A 27637-nucleotide genomic window follows, 5' to 3' on the forward strand; every position below is an offset into this window, starting at 1 on the left:
TGCCATGAGAAGGTGCGTATGTTCGGCAACAGCGCCGACCGCCCACCACGGAGACCAACGAGGGGACGCGGCAGAGCTTGTACACAAGTCTGCGCCACGCCAGTCGTACGCCGCTACTATAACCAAATATGGTCTACCCAAGGTAGGATAGCCACACAGGGTTAACCCTTGCCGCCAGCGAAAAAAGGAAGTAAATGGAAGACAGTAGATGACAGGAAATACCAAAAAGTGTGAGAGAGACGCAGATTTGAGGAGAGCGAGACAGGAAAAGGGGACTGCCGATTTCCTCCAGGTGGGTCAGTCTGGAGGTGCCGTCTATGCGAAGCAGAGGCCGAAGAGGTGTGTTGCCTGCACCGAAGGGCCATAAAGGTCCTAACATTCGGCATCGGCTCAACCCCCAGGATCCCCCTTTCCCCAGACACGGCTGAGCCGCGCACGGCTACACGCGGGAGGGTCCAACCCTCATGAGCTCGGGTACGTGGTGTCGCAACACACCAAACGCCTGCTGACGCAGACGCCCCTGCGGGGGGTATACAAAGTGGTGTCCTGCGTGTACCAATAGCCATAGTTTGTCTACTCAGAAAAAATGTCGTAGGATTTTTGTTTGCTACTGTCACCGGGAAGAGGGGCGTCGCTGCATGTAGGTTGCTTTCTGTTTATCTACGACATTGCCTTCAGTTCCGGTGCTACAGAATGAAGTACCTGAAACTGAATGGTTAACTAAAGCCACCTCTGCGCCATCTGTAAAACTGTGAACATACGATAGAACACACCACAAAAGCACCGTATCACCGCTTTTGTTAGTCGGCACTCAGCTGTGAGTGCACTTATGTGCTATGTTTTATCTTCTTTGGCCCTTCGCGCTCTTGTTGAACATGCAAGTTTACCGCCTCTTGCAACAGGCTACAGTTGTTCAATCTACGAAATACATTGATTATTATTTGCGGTTGTTAAGTAGATTGCTGAAAGCTGCTTATTGTCATTTTACTTCTTGGGAGTGCCGGTGTAAGGCGTGCTAACCCTCGCACAGTCTTGTCATTTTAATTTCGGAAGCTGCAGGTAGTAATTGTTTCGATATAAGCGCGTTTAATGACATAAGACTGTAATTGTTATAAAGCAGCATTTTCGTGGAGTGAGATGGCGTTCACATTTTATCCTACATGTCGAGTTGTCGACTTATTTGCATTTTCTGAAATGTATTACGTCATGGTTTTAAAAAGCCTAGTACAGATGAGGCCAATAAAGGGTATTCCATGGTTTCCAATATGCGTCACTGGTATCGTCGGAATAAGCAGATCATTGTCGTGTACACACACACACACAAAAAAAACGTAGAACAAGGCAAGAAAAATGACGTTTTTACATGCATGCATGCCTCGGACGCACAGTTGTGAAAATTTCCATACAGATAAGTCATGTAAAACATTGTTCAATACACCCGTTATAAGTATTTTATTACAGCACACTTGAACAACTTGGCTGAGTTGAAGAAAACCCGTGCTGTGGTTCTTATTCTCCGAAGGGAAATCCTCTGGAAGAAAGCGAAAGAAATTAACGGTTAGACAAACATTTGTTCTATAGTTTGTCCTGCATAAGAAGCAAGAGCAATAATTTGCAGAAGTACGAGGTCCAAGCCCTTGGCACCGACCACTTACGCAAGACCATCTCAGCCATTGTGCACGAGGAGCTATATAGGATGTTCTCAAGGTCGCAGCCTCACAGGGCCTCGATCAATGACGTCGTGCGAGAAGAAATCCAGTGGTCATTGGGAGTTCCCGAAGTGCAGCCGGAATCAACACAGCCCCGGCCTGAAGGAATGACCTACGCCGCCGTCGCCCGCCGTCAGCTTCCTTTTCCCCGCCAGAATCCGGTAACGACGCATTTCCGTCGCCAGCCCGTTCGCCTATCAACCCGCGCAATTCTCCGAGGGAGAAAGACGTGCGGCGCGCTCCCGACCACTGCCCGCTGTGCTAACACTCCGGAGAAGTTGGCCACGTGTTCCTCCGGTGCCCATACGGTGAAATGAGACTACGAGGGTTCGCCGTCAGCGCGCCGCGTTCACAGGTTGGCGAGCGACAACGTGACATCACTGACTGCATCGCTGCAGCGCAGTGGAGGCCCCGACGTCCGTCGCGTTCAGCATCACCAGGACGCTACCTGTCACCGCAGCGCCGACCGCACACAGGACCAGCCCGTGGTCGGTCCGTACGCCCATATCCGGAAAACTAAAATCAGCAACCGATGGAGGTGCGGTTGCTGTACGTCAAAATGACGAAGATCCTACGCCACCGATGAAGACGCTAAAAGACCTTCTCGACGATGTAGCGACGACACTATGCAACCCGAATGAAGCCTCGAAGACAAAAAAAAAACGCCGCTTAAAGAAGACCTTACTACCCGACGTAACATCACTAGGACAACGCGACGCAGCCGTGACCCGACAACGCGCCCTAACTGCAACGCAAGACAGAAGAACCACCGGCCTCATCGTTCTTCTCGACGGCCACGAAGTCACCGCTCTTGTAGACACAGGAGCTGTCTACTCCGTCATCAGTGGATTATTCGCTGCCAAGTTGGAGTAAGTCAAGACTGCATGGACGGCCCTCAACTTCGGAAAGATGGAGGACACCTGATAACGCCGACTGGAATCTGCACGGCAAGAATTAAATTTCATGACCGGACCTACCCGGCGATGTTCGTTGTCCTCCAACAGTGCTCGCGAAAAGTTATTCTGGGCATCTACTTTTTGAGCCAACATGGCGCAATCATCGGTCCAAAGTCCAAGTCGATAATGCTTTTCGAAGACAATGCGATGTTGCCGGAGAGCTGATTCAGCGTGCATTGAGTGTACTTGAAGGGCAAGTCAGCATGCCGCCTGGCTCCATTATCATCATTTCCGTCGGCACCAAAGCACCGGAAGACATAAACGCATCGTCAAGGGCGACCAACATCTATTGCTAGACCGCAAAATTTGCATCGCAAGAGGAATCGCTCTACTGCACGGAGGAAAAGCGACAGTAATGTGGACAAACTTCAGCCAGGAGTGCATACACGTACCCTAACAAGGACACGAGGATCGCATATATCGAGCAAATTGTGAAAACCAACAATGCATTTGTCCACTCGGATTCTGTCTCGTTTACCCCGGCGGCCATTGTTCTCGAACCAGCCATTGACATCAATTCGAGTCTCCCAATGAGTAAGCAGCAACAGCTCAAAAGATTTTCCGACGATACAAATACTGGCTTTCAATGTCATCGAGGATTCAACAAACACCAGTTGCTAAGCATCACATAGTAACCGAAGAATGCACTCGGCAACTCCGCCAGAGCCCGAAATGAGTTTCGACGCGTGAATGAGAAGCCATAAAGCAACAAGTCGATGAAATGCTACGTGACGCCTTCGTAAGTACGTGGGCGTCTCCTGTAGTATTGGGGAAGAAAAAGGACGGAACCCTGCATTTCTGCGTGGATCATCGTAGGCTGAATAAGATCACGAAGAAGGATGTATGCCCGCTCCCACGGATAGACGACGCATTGGACCGGCTCTGCAACGCGAAGTATGTCTCATCGATGGATATCAGGACTGGCTACTGGCAAATAGATGTCGACGAGAGGGATCGCGAAAAGACCGCCTTGATCACGCCGGACGGCCTCTACGAGTTGAATGTCATGCCATTCGGACGGTGCTCGGCACCTGCAACGTTCCAGCGGGTGAAGGACACGGTATTAGCAGGGCTGAAGTGGCAGACCTTTATCTTCTACTTAGATGACGTCGTTGTCTTCGCCGGGAAGTTCGACGATCATTTTAGTCGGCTTGGGACAGTAATATAGACCATCAAGTCATCAGGGCTCACTGTGAAGCCGGAGAAGTGTCGCTTTGGCTACGGTGAGCTTCTGTTCCTGGGTAAGTCATCAGCAAATCTAGAGTCCATCCTGATCCGCAGAAGTCATCTGCCATGGCTGACTTTCCACAGCCCGCCGACAAGAAGGGAGTGAGCAGTTTTCTTGGCCTGTGTGCTTAGTGCAGGCGCTTCGTGAAAGAATTTTACGTATCGCCGAGCCATTGACATGTCTCACAGAATCAGACGTCAATTTGAAGTGGGAAACGCCGCAAACCGAGGCATTCAAAGAGCTTAAACGGCGCCTACAGTCGCCACCAGTGCTCACCAACTTCGATAAAGGCGCCGACAGCAAAATCCAGACCGACGCAAGTAGCCTAGCCCTCGGCGCCGTCCGAGTCCAAAGGAAAGTCCGATTTGAAAGGGTCATTGCTTAGCTAGCCGGTTGCTGTCGAAAGCAGAAGCCAATTATGTGACGAGGGAAAAAATGCCTTGCCATCATTTGGGTACCACGAGATTCCGCCCTTCCTTATACGGCAGGCCCTTCATAGTCATAAGATTCCACGCCTTGTGTTGGCTGGCAAATTTATTGGACCCTTCAGGATGCCTCGCACGATGGAGTCTCAGACTCCAGGAATTTGACATCACCGTCTTCTACAAGTCGGGACGGAAGCCGTCTGACGCCGACTGCCTATCATGCACCCCCATTGAGCCGCCGCCGCCGTAAGACGACGAGGATGAAGATGCCTTTCTAGGAACAATAGGCGCGAAAGTCTTCGCTGAATAGCATCGAGCAGACCCAGTGCTAAAAAACTTCGTCGAATACTTGGAAGGCAACGCCGACGTTGTCGTGAGGGCATTTAGGCGAGGATTGGCTTCGTTTCCCCTAGAAAACGACGTACTCATAAAGAAGTTGTCACCAGTACGCGCCAACTACCTTCATGTTTTTCCCTCAGCATTGCGTCCAGAGGTACTGCACGCCCTACATGACTATGCGACCGCTGGGCACCTCACATTTTCCTGTACGCTATAGAGGATACAAGAGAAGTATTACTGGCCACGGGTGACCGCCGACGCTGCCCACTACGTCAGAACACACCGAGAGTGCTAGCGACGCAAGACACCACAAACAAGGCAAGCGGGATTGCTGCAGCCGATCGAGCCACTTTGCCTACCATTCCAGCACATCGGAATGAACTTGTTGGGGCCATTTCCGACGTTAACATAGGATCTTCGTGTGATCGTCATCCGAATACGTTGCCCGCTACGCCGAAACAAGAGCCCTACTCAAAGGTACTGGGGACAAAGGGGCGAAATTCTTCGTCGAGAGCATCCTTTTATGACATGATACCCCAGAAGTCCTGATCACCGACAAAGGAAATGCTTTAACGGTGGAGCTTACTCAAGCCATCCTGCAATACAGTGAAACAGGTCACCACAGGACAACCGCCTACGACCCGCAGACGAATGGCCTTACAGAGCGCCTGAATAAGACCCTCGCCGACATGCTATGTAGGTCGATGTCAAACCCAAGACCTGGGATGCAGTACTTCCCTACGTAATCTGTTTATAACACGGCGGTGCAAGAAAATGCAGGTCATGCCATTCAAACTGGTTTACGGAAAGAATCCGACGATGATTCTCGAGGCCATGCTACCGCAGGCCACAGAGGAAGACTACCCCAATGTCCCGGCCTATCCACAGCGCGCTGAAGAAGCCTGACCACTCACTTGCCCGCCTGCGCATCAAGAACCACCAGAGGACAGACAGACGGAATTATAATCTTCGACGACGCTACGTTGACTGCCAGCTCGGTGATCGTGTTTAGGTTTGGGCCCCGATACGCCGACAAGGACTTAGAAGCTTTTGCTACTCTATTTCGGATCCTACAAGATCATCCGACGTACTGGCTCATTCGACTATGAGGTCGTTCGAGATGGGCTTTCGCAATCACAGCGGCGCTCTGCACGACCTGAAGTTGTCCACGTGGTGCGCCTTAAGCCTTTCTACGCCCGCTGATGAACTTTGGGACTTTCATCGTGTATTTCTGTGCAGCGCTCACAATTAGGATGAAGGACGAAGAAAATACACGTGGGACTCACCTGACATTTATTTTGAAAAAACACAAAGAAAGAAATCCACATATCTTAAAACACGCGACGAACTCCCGGAACGTTGCTGTCTCCCGGGCACCATCTCAAATTGGAAGCTTATGATTGGGACTTTGTGTCTTAGTCTTTTTTTGCGTTACTACGTGTGTTCTAGTTTATTTTTTTTCTCTCTAGTGATCGTAGCACCGGGACGATGCTTTTTAAGAGGGGGCTGGGGGGGGGGGGTAGCGTTGACACTTGTACTTATTAAGGCGAAAGCCTTATATGTCTCATCGTTCAGCCGACGTTCGTCACTGAGCGAAAACCGTGTCATCGAAGTGAAATCGTACACGATGGCGATTCGGTGTAGTAATTCACATACTACACCGCCCCGGCATCGCGTCTTACCTATATGCAAACGCTCACGCAACAATACTGCTGTTCTTGTTGTTAATCACGTATGTGGCTCCACAATTCTGATAGTGTGCGGTTCACCGTCGTCATCGTCTTTTATGAGTAAGCAAGCAACGGGCGCGCAACAATTTTGATGGTGCGCGGGTCAGGCAAGCAACGCTCGCGTAACAATTCTGATGGTGCACGGGTCACCGTCGTCATCGTGGTAATTAAGATAGAGTTAATGCAGGCACTCGAGCGCGCGAGCTTTGGTCGGAAAAAACAAGTAATAAGAAGTAACAAAGGATTCGAATGAAAATGTCACGTAATTTCTTGAATGTCTCTCGCGCGCAGGCTTTTGCCTTCACCCTCTTTGGCATATGCTGAAGTGACTGCCAATTTTTTATCCTTATCTCGGTGACTGCTTTTCACCAGATAACAACTTAAAAGGATACGGATACAAAAGTTGGCGGGTGGTTTTTTTTTGCTTTGGAACAAAAGTTGAACTGTTTAAAATCACGAATACAACAAGCTGCTTTCAAAAAAAAAGAACGTGAAACATCCTTTTTTTTCGATTTTCTGTTGCACCTTGCCTCCAAGCGGCCGCCGGCAGAAGCTGAAATTTGACGTCATAACACCCAGCCGCGCGCGCGCGCGGCCAAGGTCGGCCGCAGCCGTCGCAGTGTTTCCGGAAGTGTCGGTCCCTTACAGCGTTTGTTTAACCCCTTTCGGTGATCTTCGCACGTGGTCCCTCTGAAACATTATCCCCGTCGGCGCTCCACGCAGGTGGTGCGTCTTACATGCGCCTTCCCGCGGTCATCGTTCGGTACTGACGCGTTCGTCGCGGCAGAAGGAAATGCCCAGACATTGCTGTTATAACAGCATCGTTGCTCGTGACACGCCGTCGCACTCTCGGAGACGAGAAGGTGCGTGAACTTTAGATACCGGCCTGTCAGCCATCACGCCCAGCTGGAGACCTCTAAAAATGACTTCATTTGCGCGGACCACTTCTTCGACGATGATTATGTGACCAGCCCGGCTGTGCTGAAAAGCCTCGGCATGCCGCTCAAAAGGCAACGATTAAAGCCTTACGCTGTGTCATCGGTCTTCTCACGAAAACGCAAGGCAGAAATGATCAGCGGCGCGTTTGAAAAGAGGAGGCGAAAAGATGTCGGTACTGTTTTCGTTCACTTGCAGCTTTCTCGAGGATTGTGAGGGCGAGGCTGGGGCGAGATGCCCGAGGCTGGGCACGAAGGCAGTAATGTATTTAAAAATGTTGGCAAAGCATACTAAAACAATACAAGGCTAGCGAGAGCGAGTGCGACTCACGAGATCACTCCTACATGGCATCGGGGAAGACACCCACACAACTCTGCTTCTCCACAGGCTAAAAGTAGGAAAAACTGGGGAGAACGCCAGACAGGTGCCGCCATCTATCGGGCGGCTGGAGAAGTGGACGTAAGAGTCTCGGAGGTACTGATACCTCACAGCAGTTGCTCACGCCGACGGCATAAACTACTATTCAGTCATCCACGCAGTGCTGAAGTACACCGCAGCTGCCTCGCTTACGCGCGCTCTTGAAAAAGCAAATTTACAGAGGAAATGACAAATAATTCTTGCAGAAGTGCCTGGTGCAGAGCTAAATCTTCGCGCTACGGTTCGCGAAAACCTGACCGGCACTTCCACGGCGGCCTGCTCTTCTTCGTCACTTGACGCGGAAGGCTCGTAACCGTAAGCGGTAATATTTCTTGCCAAGTTGGAGTGGTCCTCGTCTTCAGACGTGTACTCATCGCTGGTAGAGGCACCAGAACTGGAATCCATGCTCGCGATGGCGGCGTCGGCGCGCTTCGAATGACCGCGGCCGGCCGGCTGGCTATCCGACGAGGGTGTCGTGACGTCACGCCTTCCAACTCCCGCGGTTCGGGCGGCGAGTCACGCGCTCACAAAAACGCCAAAAAACAAAGCCATCGGCTCAAAAATGAGCTAAGTGACTACTTCTTTTCGGTGTAAACACACACTGAGGATTCATTTTCAGCATTTCGTAAATTTTTCAGATTTTGTGTCCGTATCCCTTTAACGGTTATCGCTCAGCCGAAGACACGCCTGCATAATTGGAACTTACTTGAATGTTATTGTTGATTATATCTGTTGTGCATGTTTTTGCCGAGCCTCGTGTAATCAGATTGTATGCGGGACACGAATTGTGTAGTACTTTCCGGAAGGCACGCGGGCACCAGCGATTACGCGAGAACCTTCGACGAGTCATGTATACAAGCCGACGCGCTTGACTCGCAGATCAGGGCACGCATTCTGAAGCGTTCCACTTCAGCGATTATTCGCCTAGGTGATAGTCATTTCAATAAATCAACCGGCTGCTTACCCGTGACGTCAGTATGCACTACCAACAAACGCACTCGAACGCTTCGCAACACACGAGAGAGCGCACCGTGCGAGTGCAGAGCGGATCGGGTGTGATGTTTTCGAATGTATCAGCTGAAGTATGACACAGGCGTGTTCATTTATTCAATATATGTCGGGAGCACCCAATGACACCATTACGTCAAAATGACGGAGACCGGAACTACTACAGGGCGCGATTTATTTTACGGTGTTGCTCAACCAGCCAATCAGTACGCGCCTGAAGGCGAGATTGTCGCCTAGGCGAACTATTGTTGAAGTGGAACGTTTCAGAATACGTCTCCAGATTTTTGACAATCGCTGACTGTGCTCGCCGCTGTCTTCCTGTTTTGAGTGTAAGCTCTTCTCTGCGCACCGGTTCGCCCAATAAAGAGTTAGTTTCGTGATTAACAGTTTTTGCTACTGTGTTTTTCTAAGTCACTACAACTTGACAAGAGCTTCGATTTTGCAACTCAATTGCGACGCGTTTTCTTGCGGGGACAACAAATGTGGGGCAATACATTGAAACGAAAAGTTAGTTTTAAGCTTCACGCGAAATTTGGGATAGAATAAGTAATTCTTGAGGGAACTTAGTTTATGTAGAAAGCGCGCGTCTCTGCGAAGGAAGACTCGGAACAGGTTTCGGTCTCAAAAGCGTGCATCTCCTGAAGGTACTTCTGTGCGGGTGGATGTGCAAGGGTGCAAAGAGCCGTTAAAGTGGTTTCGTGGAGTCTTGGCAATACAGTGAATATCAGTATTCAATAATCGCTGGACGATGAGGGTGATTGTTGCCTCTAAAGGCCTGAATAGCTACATAAGGACAATAACTGAGCCTCTCAATAAACAGCATCTTCGCATCTACTTTGAAGGAAAGACGGCAGACGCAGTCAGTGTTTTCTGCTGTTTTAGTGTGGATGGTTTATACAGCCGAGCTGTTTAAGCTGACCGTAATTTGTAGCGCGTTAACATAAAAAAAAATGTGGGATGTGGGCTGATCCTGACGGTTGTGCAGAAAGGGTCCAAGCGCAATGGTACATATCCCGGTGCACTAGCGAAGCTGGTTTTGACTAAGTCTAGCTAAGCATGGTTGGGACAACATAAGCTGAGTCATTCATCGATAGCCAATCGATAGCCAATCAATAGCTAATCGACAATTGACAAAAATTAATAAATTGCGAGAAGTGCCGGGGATGACTTGTAGTGCTTAGCCTAGCCCAAATACGTGGCCAATACATTGAGATGGCCAATCGATAGCCAATCCATAGCTAATCGATAATCAATCAATAATCAATAAATTCTAGAAAATGCTGGGGATGACTTGGTAGTGCTTAGCCGAAGACACGCCTGCATATTTGGAACTTACTCGAATGTTATTGTTGATTGTATCTGTTGTGCATGTTTTTGCCGAGCCTCGTGTAATCAGATTGTATGGGGGACACGAATTGTGTAGTACTGACCAAAACATGACCAAAACCTTGCGATAGCCAATCGATAGCCAATCAGTAGCTAATCGATAATCGTTCAATAATCAATAAATTCCGAGAAGGGCCGGGGATGACTTAGTAGTGCTTAGCCTAGCCCAAAAGCAAGGACTAGATGCCCCCCCCCCCACCCCCCGCTCCGCTGTCTCTTTAGCATTGCGCCTCCAGTGCAAGCTACGCTAATGTTTTCGTATATGCTCTAGTGAAAGGGATTCACCTCTTTCATCGTCAGTGAGCGACTTGCTATGACTCCCTTAATGAAAAATATTTGTTCCTTCATTTATTTCGCTTGTGTAACTTGCGCATGCTTTTGCGATTTGTAAAATTGGCTCATGCAAAGTACTTCTCCTGTTTGAACTGTTTTGTCAGCCATTCCTGTTGTTTTAGAGCGCAGCTCTTAAGCGGCCGATCCTGCGGCGAACGTCGGCTTCGGAGTTGTCCCTCATTAGCGAGCGAACGAACACAGCGAAGGATGAAAGAGCGAACGTGGAGCGCAGCGGGAGAGGGAAGACGGCGATTAGTAAGAGAAAGCGAGGAGGAAAGCGGAGGAGGAGGGTATGGCGAAAGCTTAAGAAAAGCGTAGTGCCGTGCCAGACGGGCTTTGCGGCGGCGATGTCTACGAGATGGCACCAGAATAGCGCGCCTCGTCCGTATGGAAACAAAGCGCTGCATGAGCGGAGGTCTGTCTGCGGCGGCTGCTGGGAATCCTGCCTACGTGTCACTCACGCGCCGCCTCTCGCAATCTCCAGATTAGCGAAGCAGTCGCGCCACACTTCGCTCCGTTTGCAACGTGCCGCACGAGAGATTATCCGCGCCAGACAATATAACGCGAAATGAAAACACGTAGCTGCGCCAAGCCGCGTTCAAGTTCCCATCTTCACCGTCACCATAGGACGAAGACAAAAAAAAAAGTTAACCCCAACCGCCACTACTGCGATTCGAGCCCAAGTCAGTCCAGCAGTGTCAACATAGGAACCAGGCGAGATTAGCTATATGATATCGTACAATAACAGTGCGGGGCAGTTAGTGCCCAGTTTGCGGATTCACACAGACTCCGAGCGAGGTAGCGTCTGGGCATGTACTCGCATTTCCGCGGCCAGAACAAACAATATCGACGAGGATTACACCAATTTGCATCCTATAGAATTTGTTCTTGAAGAAGTGACGGTATGTTGGGGAGCGATTCTTTGTGGCCATGCTCATGAAAACAGCGTCGACGGTACGGAAGAGGCGTACACGGCAATCATGATGAACCTCGAGCAGGGCACATAGTTACTATCTAGTATGCACCTTGAACTAGGCGGTTGGTGGGAAACAAGATTGAAAATATCGACGGTGACACTAAAAATTGCATTGCAACGACAGAACGACATAGTTTGTTCTATTGTAGCTGACACCATCCGCAGCCGTCAAATGCCCGATATACCAGATCTACAAAAGAAACAGGAAAAAAAAATGAGCTAGAACTTTGTAATGCCGTTCCATCACCTTCAAAATAGCACGGCAACTCTGAAAAGCAAAGCGCATGTACCACAGCAACTGTCCTGATTGACGGGGACCTAAATAATAATTTACAATTAATTTATGGGATTTTACGTGCCAAAAGCGTGATCTCACAGTGAGGCACGCCGTAGTGGGGGACTCCGGAATAATTTGGACCACTTGGGGTTCTTTAAAGTGTGCCTAAATCCAAGTACACGGGTGTTCTCGCATTTCGTCCCCATGGAAATAATAATTTACAGAAGAACTGAATTTCCACAATGCCTTAAATACAAATTCAAAAAGGGCGTCGACAGATGCATTATCACACTGTAGTATAAACGTTACAAGACTGATAAGGTGCTTCGGATAGGGTAGCCTTTCTGAGGCCGCTTATCCCGGTTTGTAACTTTTATGCCACACAATGCTGTAAGGAAACGTTAATAAAGATATAGTCAACTCGAATGCCCCGCTGCCGACAGGTCAGGCATGTAGGTGATTCATACATTGTCCTGCTGAATGATGGATGTGAAATATTTGAGGAACAGGACACCGACGCGGACTAGCGCGTTCAGCGCAAGCGGCACGTTCCTGTTCACGCACTTCTTTGACTAATTCTAACGGCCAGTACGGATGCGTTGCTAGTGTTCTCCGGTCAATAACCTTCCCATTTCCATCCTTCTAGAGCAAAGACTTCTTTGTTTCACAATGGAAGTAGAACATATTACTGTTCACGCAAGTACTCGGAATTTATTACGCTGACCAAAAGGATAACTAACCATGGTGAGGCACGAGAGAAACAAAAACAAACATGATGCATAAAGATGCTCTAAAAGAAGTATTTTCGAGTAATATAAAGTTGAACCCCATCAAAACGTTATTATAAGCCTTTGGCCAGACAGTTGTGAACATTGGATTCTTAAAGCTTTACATTGGAAGAAAATGCATCTTGTGTATTTTTGGGGAATCTTACAATGCTAATGTATGTGTGTGTGTTTCTAACTTAACAACTTTGTTTTACTATAACATTGAGATTGTAAACTGTGTACTCCATAAAAAAATGCCGTAACAACTTGCTTCTCTCAACAACATTCCTCTATCTCACATGTCACAGAACTTATATATACCATTTAAATAATACTTCAAGAATATGTTTAATTTTTTAAATTCTTGAATTTACAACACTTTCCTTGGACCGCAGTTCTCGTTATTATTCAAAGAAAACGTACGCAAACAATTACACAATTGGCGTCTTCACAAAGGAAAAATGCTGCTGGTGCAGTAATTGAGTTCAAAGCCACAGACAGCATCACGGAGGTCTGCTGTCTTTTTTCTCTTGGTTTCTACTCTATCACTCGGTGGTAACAGAGTAAACACCACAGTGATGTTCTGTGGTTTTTCAATTTTGTAACGCTGTCCTTCTCCCACCCCTCCTGAGATGAAATGTCAAAATCTTTTCAGAGCAACGAACTTTCAACTTCAGCATCAGGCCACCATCAGGCCTGTTTAGCGGGATCATCTGAATGATTTGTACGCCATCATGAGCATATTCTCATAACTCGTTATACGGAGACACGAACGCTGTCAACATTAACAAACGTTCAGCTTCCAACTAATCTTTAACAGCGATTCTCTAAATATTACCAGAGTGCTATAGAGATCACAGAGAGCAAAATCTATCAGCTTAAGATCAGCAAGATCTTGCTGATCTCGTCGCTTCGCGCCGTTAGAGAACACTGACCGACAGGTCAGTCGGCCGACGCTCGAGCGGTACGTTTAAAGAACCTCTCTCTCTTCCCTATACTTCATTAGCGATAAGTCTAGAAGCTTTAAAAGAAAGCAATTGTCATGCTATGAAAGCTTGAATACCACTTTGTTGGCAGTTCCTGATGAAGAGACTGCCTGTTACATAAAATAGCTGTGCCTCCGATAGTAGATACCAATGAACCTTTACTACTCATTTTACGCAGTGATACTAATTAGGAATTGGTAACGAAGTGCCCCAGTTATTTATAGCGCATACGCTGAGCGCGAACTATACATATAAAAAGTACAACCCCAAAAAAGTCCATACTTCTGCAGCTTTAGCTAAACCGCCCATAACTAATTCATGATCTCGGACGTTTGCAGTAAGTTCGGGAACCTTGGTTTCTTATCTTGCTACACACTGTGAGAAAACGTTTAAGGAAGTATTAATGCGGCATATAGTCAATTCGCACGGATGACTTGGCCGTCAAATGCCCCCGGGAGACCAAGTATATAGTTTATTACACACGCGCTGGTGATACTAAACTTCATAAAAAATGCAAAGCGAAAAAAATTACGCCGAGATGAGAAGGTTGCTAACCTTACGCTGAATTTCATTACCCGTATGTTTGCATTGGGGCTGTAATTCAGGAGCATAGAGAGAACGAAGTTATTTTTACTAAAGTTTCTAAAAAATCCGGTTGAACGAGATAGGTTTTCGTTATGACGCAGCGTATTGAAATTTGGAGAAAGTTAGCTTTTTATTTTGAACAATGTGGATGATGGTGATTTAGGTCATAATGAACATGTCATTATAGAAGACTTACTCGCATTCCATGATACACATCGACAAGCTGGTGAAGAAGTTTGAGTCTGGTGGTACCGGAGGCCCACAGAACTTAAAAGGCGTACACGTCCTCTTACGGATGTCGTAGTAGAAGGCATCCATTTCGTAACGATGTCTCCAGCCTCGACTAGTTTTTTTTTCCACCGCATCCGCAAGGAGGAGTCGCTGCACAGAATGCTGCTGCTTCACCTGGATAGTTTCCACGGATAAAATGATATGAGTTATTTGGAGACTTGGCTGTCCGCGCGCGCTGACTTCCTTGAAAACGGTCAAAACGAGTTGTAAACGACGTCATATTGCTGCATAATTAGGCTATAGTGCTTGATCTTTACTAGGTACTGTAACGAGCTGTAGGTGATGTTTTCTCGGGGAGGAGAAGCTCTAGCTCTTCTAGAATAGGAAAATAGGCTTCGTATGTCTGTACTAATGTTCACAAAGAAAGTAGAAATAGCGTAGGGCTTTACAGTTCTGTTTTCAGTTGCGGCAGTGCATGTGATGCCGAATAGAGTTCAGATTATACACTTAATTTGGGTTCCACGGCCTACTTGGCTAGCTGTGCTAAGCACACTGTGAAGCTTTCAGTCTGCTTTATATGCCTTACTGTTCGTGTTTTGTTTGAAGACGAAAAGTAGACGACAATGCACTTACACGAAACTCAACATTTTTTTTTTTTTGTTTTTGCCGGGAAGATCCCTCAGTGCAGCAAGAGGGGTCGTCCAGGGCCGAGTTACCTAAGATTTCCTCCTCCACTACATCTGTATCGTGCAGTGGACATCACAGGTGACGCAATAGCCATCGTCATCGCGCATACTTGTCGCTTGAAAGTAGAGTGCACTAGAATATGGTCGAGTGGGACGAGCGGCTGGGGCGGCGCATGCTTTGCAGTGAGGCGCCCGACGTGGAAAAATACTGGGGCGGCGCTGCGGTCGAAGTGGATTGGGCCGCATCAAGGTCGCGCCGTTGGAAACTGCTGGCGATACTGCTCGGCAGGGTCATTCGTACTACTTCGCGCTCTGGTACTTGCGTTCAGATCGATCAAATGGGGTCCATAATTGCATATGACATGTATTTATGCCTTAAGAATAAATTCTTTTTCTTTCACTTCTTTATTTTTTATTATTTTCTAATGCAGCTCGGTGATTGCGCGTGCATTGCGGCCGCAGTGTCGACGTTCATTCTACTACGCTGTTGTACGGTTCCCTGTGGAGAAAAAAATATTTTTCTAGTTCTTCAAGCAGCATGTATCTCTCGTGTGTATTGTTGCGCATATATAGTTTTCTATCAGTAGGTCTTGCGAAACGCAGACGAAGCAATTGTAACATATGTAACCTTCCTGCTTGCCGCTTCAAACAAGTGAAGCATATCTGCCCCATCCGGCACCTTGTACTTAGATTTACGGGTAGCATTGGTATAGATTAAAAAAAAGAGTAAACTGCAGTGCAACATTCCAATCAAGTTTCCGCCTTTCTCGCGTAACAGAATGCGGAGTACTTAGTACGGGGTCATTTATTGCAGTCGGACCTCGAGCGCCGAAAACGGTTTTAGTTAGCCATTCTATATGCTAATGTTTGGCGGTAAGCCGTACGTGGAATTCTTTTTCCAGTTGATACTTCAAAAAAGAAAAAAAAGAAAGCAAGCCTGCACGGTAGTCTAATTCGTGCCGTATCGTGGATACGGCGTTGCGCTGCTAATTCTGGAGCTCGCGCGATCAATCCAGGTCGCGGAATTCGATGGGAACGAAATGGAATAAGACTCGTGTACTTCTATTAGGTGCGCGTTAAAGAACCCCAGGTGGCAAAAACTAAACCGGGTGCCTCATAATCATATCGTGGTTTTGCCGCGTAAAACCCAAGAATTTGCTTATATTAAAAAAAGAAAAAAAAGCAGGTGGCTGCGTTCTTCGGCTTATTTGTGGGGGTGTAAACAACATAAATTATTCCCGAGTCTGATTTCCGAGAAAAACATGCTACGCTTAAACTATATTTCATGCGTAAATTTAATGCCGTTCCCAAATGTATTACTACTCAACTCTGCAGCTTGTACATTATAAACGCCTGCGTTCAGTTATCCGGTGCACTATCATAACGACCATAATGAAACAATTAAAGTAACGGCATGTCTCACATACACTCGGAGATATGTGCAGATCTGTTGCGTTTGTTGAAGAAGATAAGTGTGGTACCACATGGGGCACTCAGTTTCAATGGGTTGCAAACATGGTGAGACTGTCAAAAATTCGTGTCTGAATCAAGTTAGCAGATTTACAGGCTGCCCCAAAACGCAGGACTTATTAAGCATTATTAAGTATTATTAAGCAGAACTTATTAACACCCGTCCGTTAATTCTCTCAGGAACTGCGCCTCTGCGCAACAGCCACGACTCTCCTGCGGAGATACCAGTTACTTTTAGAGGACAGTGGTAAAAACAGCAGTTCACCTGGCTAAAACGACATTTGGAACTGGCCGTAAAGAGTCTTGGGCTCACCGAAGCAACTAAACCATTAAAAAAATGTACTGTACCGAGGTTAACGAGAAAAACTGGGCGTCCGCCAGCGTTCGCGCGCTCGCTAGCAGACGACGCGCTTGACAACGACAGCAAAATTGAAGACGTCGCGTTGTATAATCTATGCCTCAATTATATATGTTTGGCCAAATGGTGTAAACATAAAGTTGCAGTTGAAATAAAGCGCTATTTTAAGACCGTACTATGCGCAATCGGCTTCAGCGCCCGCAGCGAAATTACGCTGAATATGCCGTGGAGCGCGTCTCCGCCCCAATCCAGTTCGCTCGCAGCGCCCTCGCACTATTTTTCCACACGCGGCGCCTCAGCGGCAGAGCGCCGTTCGGCCCACTCGACCATTGTCTAGTACACTCTACTTGAAAGTGGGACTACACTCGAGCAGTAGCGGAAGTAGACGTGACGAGCGGATGCCGTGACAAGATTGTTCTTGCGCTTTGGCGATTTTTATTGGCACACGGCAGGATCGCAGTTCTCACTCCAGTTCCACCGGACGGTGCGCTATCTACTGCCGTCAGCTCTTTATGGAGTGCTTTTGAAGACAGTGCTGAAACGGAGTCGAGTACTGGGGTCCAAAAAGTATACGTACATACACCGAAGCAATATGTGTCATGGCAAGAAATAACCAGTACCACAATTTACACCCCAGAAGTGCTGCAGCGCTAGTGAAAAACAGTATTGAAGCTCGAGCTTAATTTTAGCCGATAAAACGCTCTTATGTTCACATTACAGATATGTGCTTTGTTACAATATATAACGCCCTCTTACGTTTAAAGTAATGATATTGTAACGCCGCACCGGAAGAGAATAGAAGAAGAAGAAGTGGAGCGTGGTTTTTCGGGCATCGGCTGTTTCGGACCGTCCCATGTCTTCTCTGCCCCTTTCATTGTAAATAAAACCATTCTACATCCGTCACAATTGGTGGAGGTGCTGGGTGGTCCAGGGCGTCCAATACCCCGCAACTGAAAGCCTGGAACTGAAAGCCTGCTTTGGCGACTCGAATTCCAAAAAGAAGAAAGCGGAACACACGCTTTCGCGCAGAGCGCAATTGCCTGGCGAAACGTGTACAACGTACATTGAAGAAATATTAAAGCTATGCGGAATTGTCACCGCGAATATGTCCGATGAAGACAAAATGGGACATCTGGTAAAAGGCATCGCCGAAGACGTGTACAATTTCCTCATCACGAAAGAAAACCTGAACACCCCGTCTGAATTCAGGCAGCAGTGTCGCGCGTTCGAAGCTTTGGAGACCTGAAGGATCTTACCCAAGTTCGGGCGCTTGCGCAACGTCACCACCGTCGCCAGTATGGACGTCGCTGCCTGCGAGGACATCGCATCGATCGTGCGTCGAGTGGTTCAAGATGAGCTAGCACGACTTCAGGGAGTAGACGCTGGTTATCAGTGCGCGTTTGACGAGTGCTTTCCCGATAAACCCCCACCCTGGTCGCGAGAACGTCGCATTGAGTGCCGACCGCCGTCGGAAGAACCACACTTAAGCAACACGAGCTTTCGGTCCCTCCCGGCGAATCTCAGTCGCCGCCAGTCGTCACCACTCCGTCGTGATACTGCGGAGTACTACCCAACATCTCGACGTGTTCCTGCAGAATACTCGATGCCACGACATGCTCTTGCGGAATCATACCCGGCGCCACACGTACCTGCTCCATTTAGTTCCAACCGCGACCTCCCTGTCTACTACGCCTGCGGTTCCCGAGGACATATTGCGCGCTATTGTCGCCGCCGCCCGCAGCGAGCGCCACGTTTTTCGGCGTACCCAGCTCGTGAGCACGAAGACGCGTCTGCGCAATTCGGAGTCCGTCCTCTGCGACAACAGTGGTCATACCAATCGCGCAATGAGTCCCCTGTCTCCGAGCGCAGCTTTACACTGCCACCGACAAGACTGAGCCGTTCGCCATCCCCGCGCCGTCGTCGGTTGCCTTCCCCGCCGCAGCTGGGAAACTAGCTGGTGCGGCCGATGGAGGTGCAGTCGCGGGACGGTCAGACTCGCCAATTCCTCCGTCTGTTGTGATGCTGAAGAACAAGGTGTGTGTATGTATAGACGGTGTACAAACTACTGCTCTTGTCGATACTGGTGCCGCTATTTCTGTTATGAGCCTCCGCTTCAAAAATCACTTAGGAAAGAAAGTTATGTTCACGTGGGATCGCAAAGAAACTTTTCGTGGAGTTGGAGGTGAAATGTTGCGCCCTGTTGGTGTTTGTTCGGTTTTGGTTGCAATTGGTGGACAGAGTTTTAGAGCCGAGTTCACTGTGTTGCTTCACGCAACTCATGATGTTTATTTTAGGCATATATTTCCTACGTGGATGCAGTGCTACCCTTGACTGCGGGACTGGAGAGATTTTATTACGGAGCACGTTACCAAGCGCCATACTTGATGATTTGCAGACTGATCAAGCCGACGTGCTTTCGCTGTCTCAAGATGTGTTCCTGCCTGGTCGCACACACGGTTTGTTCCCGTGTGTTCTTCACGTGTCCGGATGGGATCATGCAGCTGTCTTGTCGAGCCAGACCACAACAACGCGCTTAAGATGAATGTGTTGGTTCCCCGATCTATTGTTCAAGCCATCGACGGGCGTGCTTTCTTGTGGACAGTCAACGCTTCTGTTGAGCCTGTTGCCCTGCCTGCCGGACTTAAATTGGGAACATTTGAGGAGGAAGTCACAATTGATGTACGAACAGTTGCAGCGTCTTCAGACATCTGTCGTCCATTGCCCAACTATTCGGATGACTTGCGAAGTATGATCAACAAGTCGTTGCCGTCTTCCGAGCAAGATGTACTCTTACAAGTGCTTGCCTGCCACACGTCCGTTTTTGATTTTGCTCAAGACGAGCGTTCTCGGATGTTGTCGGAATCCCGCATGCACCATCTAAACACTGCGCAAGCGACTCCGATACGCTAGAAACCCTATCGCGTATCTCCAACGGAAAGAAAAGTGATCGCCGAACAGGTCGAAGACATGCTGCAGAAAGGCGTTATTCAGGAGCCTTGCAGTCCTTGGGCAGCTCCTCTTATACTAGTGAAAAAGAAAGAACTCCTGGGGATTTTGTGTAGATTACCGCCGCCTGAATGCCGTCACAAAGAAAGACGTGTATCCCTTACCGCGAATCGATGATGCTGTAGACTGCCTTCACTCCGCCTCGTACTTTTCGTCGGTTGACCTCCGGTCAGGATACTGGCAGATATCGATGCACCCGTCTGACAGAAAAAAGACCGCTTTTGTGACGCCTGACGGACTCTTTGAGTTCAACGTCATGCCGTTTGGCTTATGTAATGCCCCAGCAACCTTCGAGCGGTTTATGGACTCCATCCTCCGCGGTCTGAAATGGGAGATCTGCATGTGTTATCTAGACGATGTGATTATTTTCGGCCGAACATTCCACGAGCACAACCAGCGGCTCGGCGTTGTTTTGGACTGCATCCAGCAGGCTGGCCTTATTTTAAACTCTAAGAAGTGCCATTTTGGTGAGCGTCACGCCCTTGTGCTGGGATATCTCGTCGACAAGGACGGTATACGGCTAGACCCCCAAAAGATTTCTGGTGTTCGCAACTTTATGCAGCCGAAGACAGTGAACGACCTCAGAAGTTTCCTGGGCCTTTGTTCTTGTTTTCGCAGGTTTATTAAAGACTTCGCCCAGCTTGCTTGTCCCCGGACTAACCTGCTTCGCTAGGACACTCCCTACGTATGGTACACTCACTGCGAGGCTGCCTTCGAGCACCTGAAGCTTTTGCTCATCTCTGGGCTACTTCTCCGCCATTTCGATCCGGAGGTGATCACCGAACTGCATAATGATGCAAGTGGTGTCGGCGTTGGTGCTGTGCTCGTCCAGTTTCACGACGCTCGCCAACACGTCGTTGCCTACGCAAGTCGTACTCTGACGAAAGCAGAGAGAAATTATACACTCACGAAACTGGAATGTCTTGCTATTGTTTTTGCCATCCACAAGTTCAGACCATATTTATATGGCTGCCATTTCAAGATTGTTACCGACCATCATTCTCTCTGCTGGCTCGTTGGATTGCGTGACCCAGCTGGCCGGTTGGCTCGGTGGGCCTTGCGGAACCAAGAATACAACTTTTCCGTTGCTTACAGAGTGGTCGGTGCCACACAGATGCCTACTGCTTATCTCGTCTTCCCTCTCAGAGCAACGGCACTGATGATGACGATTTCGACGACTACCTAACTGCCATCTCATCCGACTTTCCTGACTTCGCCGTCTTGCAGAACCAACAACAGCGCTACCCTTCACTAAAACCGATTATTGATGCGACTCACCGATCCGAACGGCCTACACCATTTGTGGTTCAGGACGGTCTGCTCTACCACAAGAATTATTCTAACAATGGTGCTCCACTGCTCCTCGTCGTCCCAGAACGCCTGCGCCTTGCGGTACTTCGGGCATTGCACGACGACCTTACATCCGGGCACCTTGGATTCACTAGAACGCTCCATCGCCTCCGACAACGTTTCTATTGGCCGCAATCGTGGAAGACAACCAAGCAGTATGTCGCCAGCTGTGATGTATGCCAACGGCACAAACAACCGACTACAGCTCCTGCAGGAACGCTGCAACCAGTTAGACCGCCGACTTCACCGTTTCAGAAAGTGGGTATAGATTTACTCGGTCCCTTCCCCAGGTCTTCTACCGGCAGCCGGTAGAAGAATTGGGGAAGGGACCGAGTAATGGTTGTGGATGGTTGTTCGGCCGAGACGAGACTTGCACCGAGGTTCAGTTCGAAACAGGTTAATTTCAGCTCAGTGAGCTTTCAGGCCTGTGTCGTGCCACCAATCTGCTTTTCCGTTAGCCATGTCATGCTTACATCTACTCTCGATTACGGGAGAGCCAGTATTTTTTTAAAATCACGTTTAATCTTTTATTTATTTAGCATCGCCTGTTGTTTTTTGTATGTCCTGATAGTGTAGTGCTTGGTACGTTTATTGTGGCGTGTATTTTTAATTTGTGTCGGGTACTTTTTTATTATTTCGCGAGAGTGGTAAATTCCCACGTGGTAGGCTTCGTGTTGCGCGTCGCGTCAGAGTTTTTTTTTTTTGTGACCCGCACGCCTTCAGGCAAGCTTTGTACCATCTGTGTGTAGTTGGCTCGTTAATTTTTCTCATGTCGTTGACATACATTTATGTGTATGTTCTTTTTACGTCGCCTCCCGTCCTATGCCTCTGGTCCACGATCGATCAACCGTGGACCTTATCACCGGTCTGCCGTCGAACCATCCAAGCGGGGTGGGTTTTTTGTCGCCCCATCCCCTCAGTTTCGGAGAGTGCAAATAATTGTACCCCAATCTTTGACACCATTCTACGAATTTTTCACCACTAGCCCTTCGCTGTTGGTCAAAATTTTTTCGCGCTGCGCCCTTTTCGCCTGTGTGTCACGCGAAGTCTCACAACACCGCAAAAACATCAGCAGGGAAAGTGACGTGTACGCACAAAAGACGCACAAATATGCAGAACCAAACTAAATCTGTTTTTTGGAACAGCCGGAGACTTCCCCGTTTCGAAACGAATAAAGGATGGCAGCCAACCGATCGCTCTGGCAACCGGAGATTATGGATATCTCTGAATAGAACAATAATTTCTGCATGAAAATATAAGGTTGTCGAGCCCTTTCCGCCCGTATACGACATAGCTGTGCCAACTCTTCTTCGCTGAGGATATTTTTAGCGCCATTTTTAACATGCGTTACGACATCATAACGACTATGAGCACATACCTAGTGGCCCATGCTATTATAGAGCGTGGATCACTGGGTCGGATTAGAAAGCATGACGATGACGGTATCACAAGTCAGATCACGAAGGTGGAACGACCCCGACGACATCACGATCACGAGCACCTACCTAGTGGCCACAGAACTTGGGTTACTGGTTCTGTGTAAGCAGATAGATAGATAGATAGATAGATAGATAGATAGATAGATAGATAGATAGGCAGGGTCAAAACGGCTGATGTAGCTAAAATCATCATCATAATCATCATCATCATCATCATCATCAGCCTATTTTTATGTCCACTGCAGGACGAAGGCCTCTCCCTGCGATCTCCAATTACCCCTGTCTCGCGCTAGCTGGTTCCAACTTGCGCTTGCAAACTTCCAACTTCATCACCCCACCTAGTTTTCTACCGTCCTCGACTGCGCTTCCTTTCTTTTGGTATGCATTCTGTAACTCTAATGATCCACCGGTTATCCATCCTACACTTTACTTGGCCTGCCCAGCGCCATTTTTTCCTCTTAATGTCAACTAGAATATCGGCTATCCCACACCGCTCTATTCCTGTCGCTTAACACTAGACCTAACATTTTTCTTTCCATCGCTCTTTGTGCGGTCTTTAACTTGTTCTCGAGCTTCTTTGTTAACCTCCAACTTTCTGCCCCATATGTTAGCACCGTTAGAATGGAATGATTGTACACTTTTCGTTTCAGCGGCAGTGGTACGCTCCCTCTCAGGATTTGGTAATGCCTGCCGTAGGCCCTACAACCCAATTTTATTCTTCTGTAAGTTTCCTTCTCAAGATCAGGGTCCCCTGTGACTAACTGACTTAGATAAACGTACTCCTTTATAGGCTGTAGAGGCTGACTGGCGATCCCGAATTCTTGTTCTCTTGCCAGGCTATTCAACATTATGTTTCTCTTCTGCTTATTAATTTTCAACCCCACTCGTTCACTTTCTCGGTTTAAGGTCCTCAATAATTTGTTACAATTTGTCCCCATTGTTGCTGAATAGGGCAATGTCATCTGCAATTCGAAGGTTGCTGAGATATTCGCCGTTGATCCTCACTCCTAAGTTTTCATAGTCTAAGAGCTTGAATACTTCTAAGCATGCAGTGAATAGTATTGGAGATATTGTGTCTCCTTGCCTTACCCCTTTCTTGATAGATAACTTTCTACTTTTCTTGTGGAGAAAAAAGGTAGCTGTGTAATCCTCATAGATAAATGTTAACCGCTATAAAACCTGTGAAGGAGGAAATGCTGTTTGCTTACAAAACAAGTTATAGTGACCTCCTATAAACGAGCAGTGCTTTTGATTGCGCTGCTCAGACAACGCTGCGAATCAACGTCTGGTGTTTGCTTTGGCAGTTACGGAATTTTACGTGAGGAGATGGGAATAAAGTCAGAGTGCAATAGCTTGAACGTTATATGGTCACAGGGTCAGTATATGTGATGATTGCTTTCGCTCGATTCTATTCCTTTCGTAGAGCTTTCTAGGGAGCGCTACTTGGACCACTTACGAATGGGTTAAAGAATAGCATTGGGATAGAATGGGTATCCTTACTTCACATAGCTGTCCACTAATTTGCTATCACAATCGATGCTTCGCCTTCCGGGCGAAACTGCGATTGTCTTTTTAACCTCTCGGCGCACGTCGCCGCGAGTTTCGATCAGCCACCAGAAGCCAAGCAAGGCAGAGTGGAAGAATCGCATGCACCGGCAGCATCCTCCTCATCTGCTTATCTACTTTCACTGCACTAGGTTGGCCCTTCCGAAACCCTCTCCATGCTGCGAGCTCCTCGTCTCTTGTAAGCCGATCCGATCAGAAAAACCTGTCAAGTTAGGCAATGCTATTAGTTTTGAAAGCAAAAAAAAGTCACATCCTCTAAAGATGGTGAGTGTTTTAAAACAACGCTGTGGGTCACCGCCCGATGCTTGCGTCGGTGGTTACATGAATTGGACGTCAGAAGATTGGAATAACGAACCGACTGGAATAAATACATACTCGAATAGTTTTATGTTATAGCGCCCCTGCTTACTGCGTGCACAATGGCTTCGCACAGTTCACGTCTTTCATGGATCAAAATACTTAACGCTGTTCTTTACAGTGCTACTTGTGTGTTTGTTTCTAGATGAAATAATCATGGCCCTTATTAAAAAAAACGTCTTACGTTGGTTTTCATAGGAATAACAAATTTCAGCTGGATATGGTATTAGCGAAAGCGGCCTGGCAATGGTAAAGAGTACTTGCGAATTAGAAGCTTTGCGGATTCGGCCCGGAAAAAAAAAAGGAAAAAGCTATCCCAAATACGTACCAACGTTGCATCTGAGTGCACATTCGTAGCGGGTTTGGTACACGCCTCTGGTAAGGCAGCCGTTCCAATAAAACTTTTGACACATCTTCGCGGTTTTATTGAAGAAGTACTTGTTTATAGTAGCGGTGCAGTCCCCCACTGGTTCCATAAGTGGCTCCTCACAACTGTATTTCCACAGTTGTCTTAATAACTTGAGTGCCATTAGGTCTAAAGAAAGGGAACCAAGATTAGCCGTGATACGTACATTGTAATAATAACACAAACGGAAGAGCAACAACTTCCGATCAATATTTCCACCAAATATTATCAGAAAATTTAAATACAAGTACTGAAAGAGCAGTCTGTCTATGCTGCCACTCCTCAGAACCGCAGGGGGCTGAAGTTAGTCCGGAGCCCTGCACTAAGTCGTCCGCAATAGCAATGCTCTGGCTTCTGGACGAAACATCTTAGAATAAGTATGCGCAAAAATGACATTAGTTTCTTAAGGACCTTTGAAATTCATGGCAAAAATTACAGATGCTGCAGCTTTACATGTGAATAAACTCATCTCTCAAACTATAAGTAATGAGTTGCAGCGAGATGCTAGAGCTCCCAAAAGAAACAGTATTTAGGGGAAAAATTGACCGCCATCACGCCCTGCGAACGTGAATGTCTAGCGAAGCTGTATCATACACCACACATGGTCGAGCATTGTATTCACGCTGTTATTTGGTGTCTTTGATTTCCGTGGGCTACCCATGGCAGTCTTAGAATGAACTGAATGAGTTTCTAGATGGGTCGCACTTTTATATATGAAAGCTATGCCGTTTGCCTTCAATTGTTCACCTGGCGTTTTGTGTTTCCGTCGCGAAATTTTCCGACCAGCGAGAGGTATACAGCTTTGCTGTAACACTTATGCGTGGCTCTGCTACCGCAAACACCAGAGTCCAGCGGAGCTGGGAAAGCCCAGTAAAGTAGTGGCAAACCACACGCTGAGTTTCCAGGCGCTCAGGATTCCTTCGCGATGTTCTTCTGCGTAGTATCGCGATGAATTCAACCGGCCAAGTTCGCAAGCCACCGGATCCTGATTTCTTCGCCTACGCGAACTCTCGGCTTCGCTTAATCTAAACTGGGGATGTTCTCTTCTGGGACGCTTGGTTTCAGCTTCCCTAGCTCTCGCTTCAGTCTTTCGCAAGCAACCAGTGTCCAGTTGTTTGGTCGAAACCTGCCGAGGTCGCGCCACAGGCATCGGCACCAGTCACGGTCACCAGGCGCGTTCGGCGCGGACGCGGGAAAACATGATCGGCGTAGTAGTAGTAGTGATTTTATTGAAGAAGAAAACGACGCTTATTGCTGCTTCCCAATAGAGAGCATGGCGCAGCGTCAAATCGGCGTCGGCAGCAGCTCTACGCGTCCCACTACCACCTTACTCACTCCTCCTCTCCACCTGGCATCCGCTATGCTGCGCGATGCTATTTTTATACTCTGCCTTCTCTCTCTCATAGCTCTCTCTCCCCCAGCTCGGCGAAGCTATCGCACAGCTGGCATGGGGTATGGCGTTTCGTGTTTACGCCACGAAATTTTCCGACCAACGAGAGGAATGCAGCTTCGCTGTCAAAAGCATGTCTTCTTATATTCAGCGGGAACGAAAACGGGAAAAAGCCATCGAAATTTACTTCATGTATTGACGTGTATTGCGATAACTGCCGTTGACGTGACTGTGAGAGATGGATGAACTTGCATGGCGCAAATTGTCATCCTTTAAGTGTAGTATGTTTCCTGTAAACTCGAATGAAACTTCCCCAAAGAGCGCATCTCTGTGAGTCATGCAAGCGGGAGGTTAAATAAATTTTATGGGTGAGAAACTACAGGACCATATAGTCCTCATTCACCAATACTCAGCAAATATGACTTTCTCCAGACAAATTAAACGGCTTGCTTTCTCTATTCTTTGGGGTGATACACGGATTAGGGCTAGCCAGTTTTTCCTTGTGGCGTGAAAGGGTGCGTGAGCTGAAAGTCTGACCGATCCACACAACTTGATTTCATAGCTACACTGTCATTTGTGTCATGTTGTCATTGTCACGTCATCCTCTAATTTCGTTTTAGATGCTAGTGCAGTGGCCAACACGGATGACTTCGGAACTTTAAAAAAGCTCAGCGAAGCTGTTTCCTGCAATGAACGGATGGATACCGCTGACGTAGCGCAAACTTGGCTTGGTTTCTATGAAGAAAGGCTCCATAGAAATTCCTTGTCTCCTTTCACTTCCAAGTTCACGGAAGACCTCCATGCTGTGCTCTACCGTGGCAAGCTCTCTCTGCGCAAATTCAACTCACGTACTCTCAACGCGTGAATTTGAGGTTGCTTCGGCGAAATCGTTTCATCAATAAAAGTTACGTATGCGTGCGTTTTTGCTACAAGAGAGCAGGGTAAACGAACAGAGATTTGTACTTGCAAAACATGAGTGAGGGCACTGTAATCCACACCCTCAAGAGTACCGGAAAAAAGTTTCAGAGCGTGGAAAAAAGTACACCACAAGATGATCACGAAGAATGAACAGTTGGTGTTATTTGCAAAATATTCATCACTAGCTATATTCTTTTAAAAGTTTTGTTTAGGTAACTTGAAACTCTGAGTAACGAGCACGGACAATTTTATTCCAAGCGATCTTGCGAACAATTTTAACAGTGCACATCGAAGAGAAAGACACACTTACCTCGTTCGCCCAACACCGCCGAAGATGCGAGCGTAAATAGTATCAAACAGTAGCCACGTCCTTTCGCCATAGCAATCCGGTGTCGCTGATGC

The 27637-nt window shown here is 47.7% G+C and overlaps 1 long non-coding RNA gene across 1 annotated transcript; it reads right to left on the minus strand.

The window, feature by feature from the left end:
- Positions 1 to 1437: 1437 nt before the first annotated feature.
- LOC119458349 (uncharacterized) lies at positions 1438 to 27637 on the minus strand. Its single transcript, XR_005193486.2, has 4 exons — positions 27546 to 27637; positions 24850 to 25056; positions 14255 to 14463; positions 1438 to 1531 (listed from the first exon to the last, which is right to left on the minus strand). It is a non-coding gene; the product is annotated as an uncharacterized LOC119458349 (long non-coding RNA).

The sequence above is a fragment of the Dermacentor silvarum genome, chromosome 7 (assembly GCF_013339745.2).
Source record: "Dermacentor silvarum isolate Dsil-2018 chromosome 7, BIME_Dsil_1.4, whole genome shotgun sequence".
NCBI lineage: Eukaryota > Metazoa > Arthropoda > Arachnida > Ixodida > Ixodidae > Dermacentor > Dermacentor silvarum.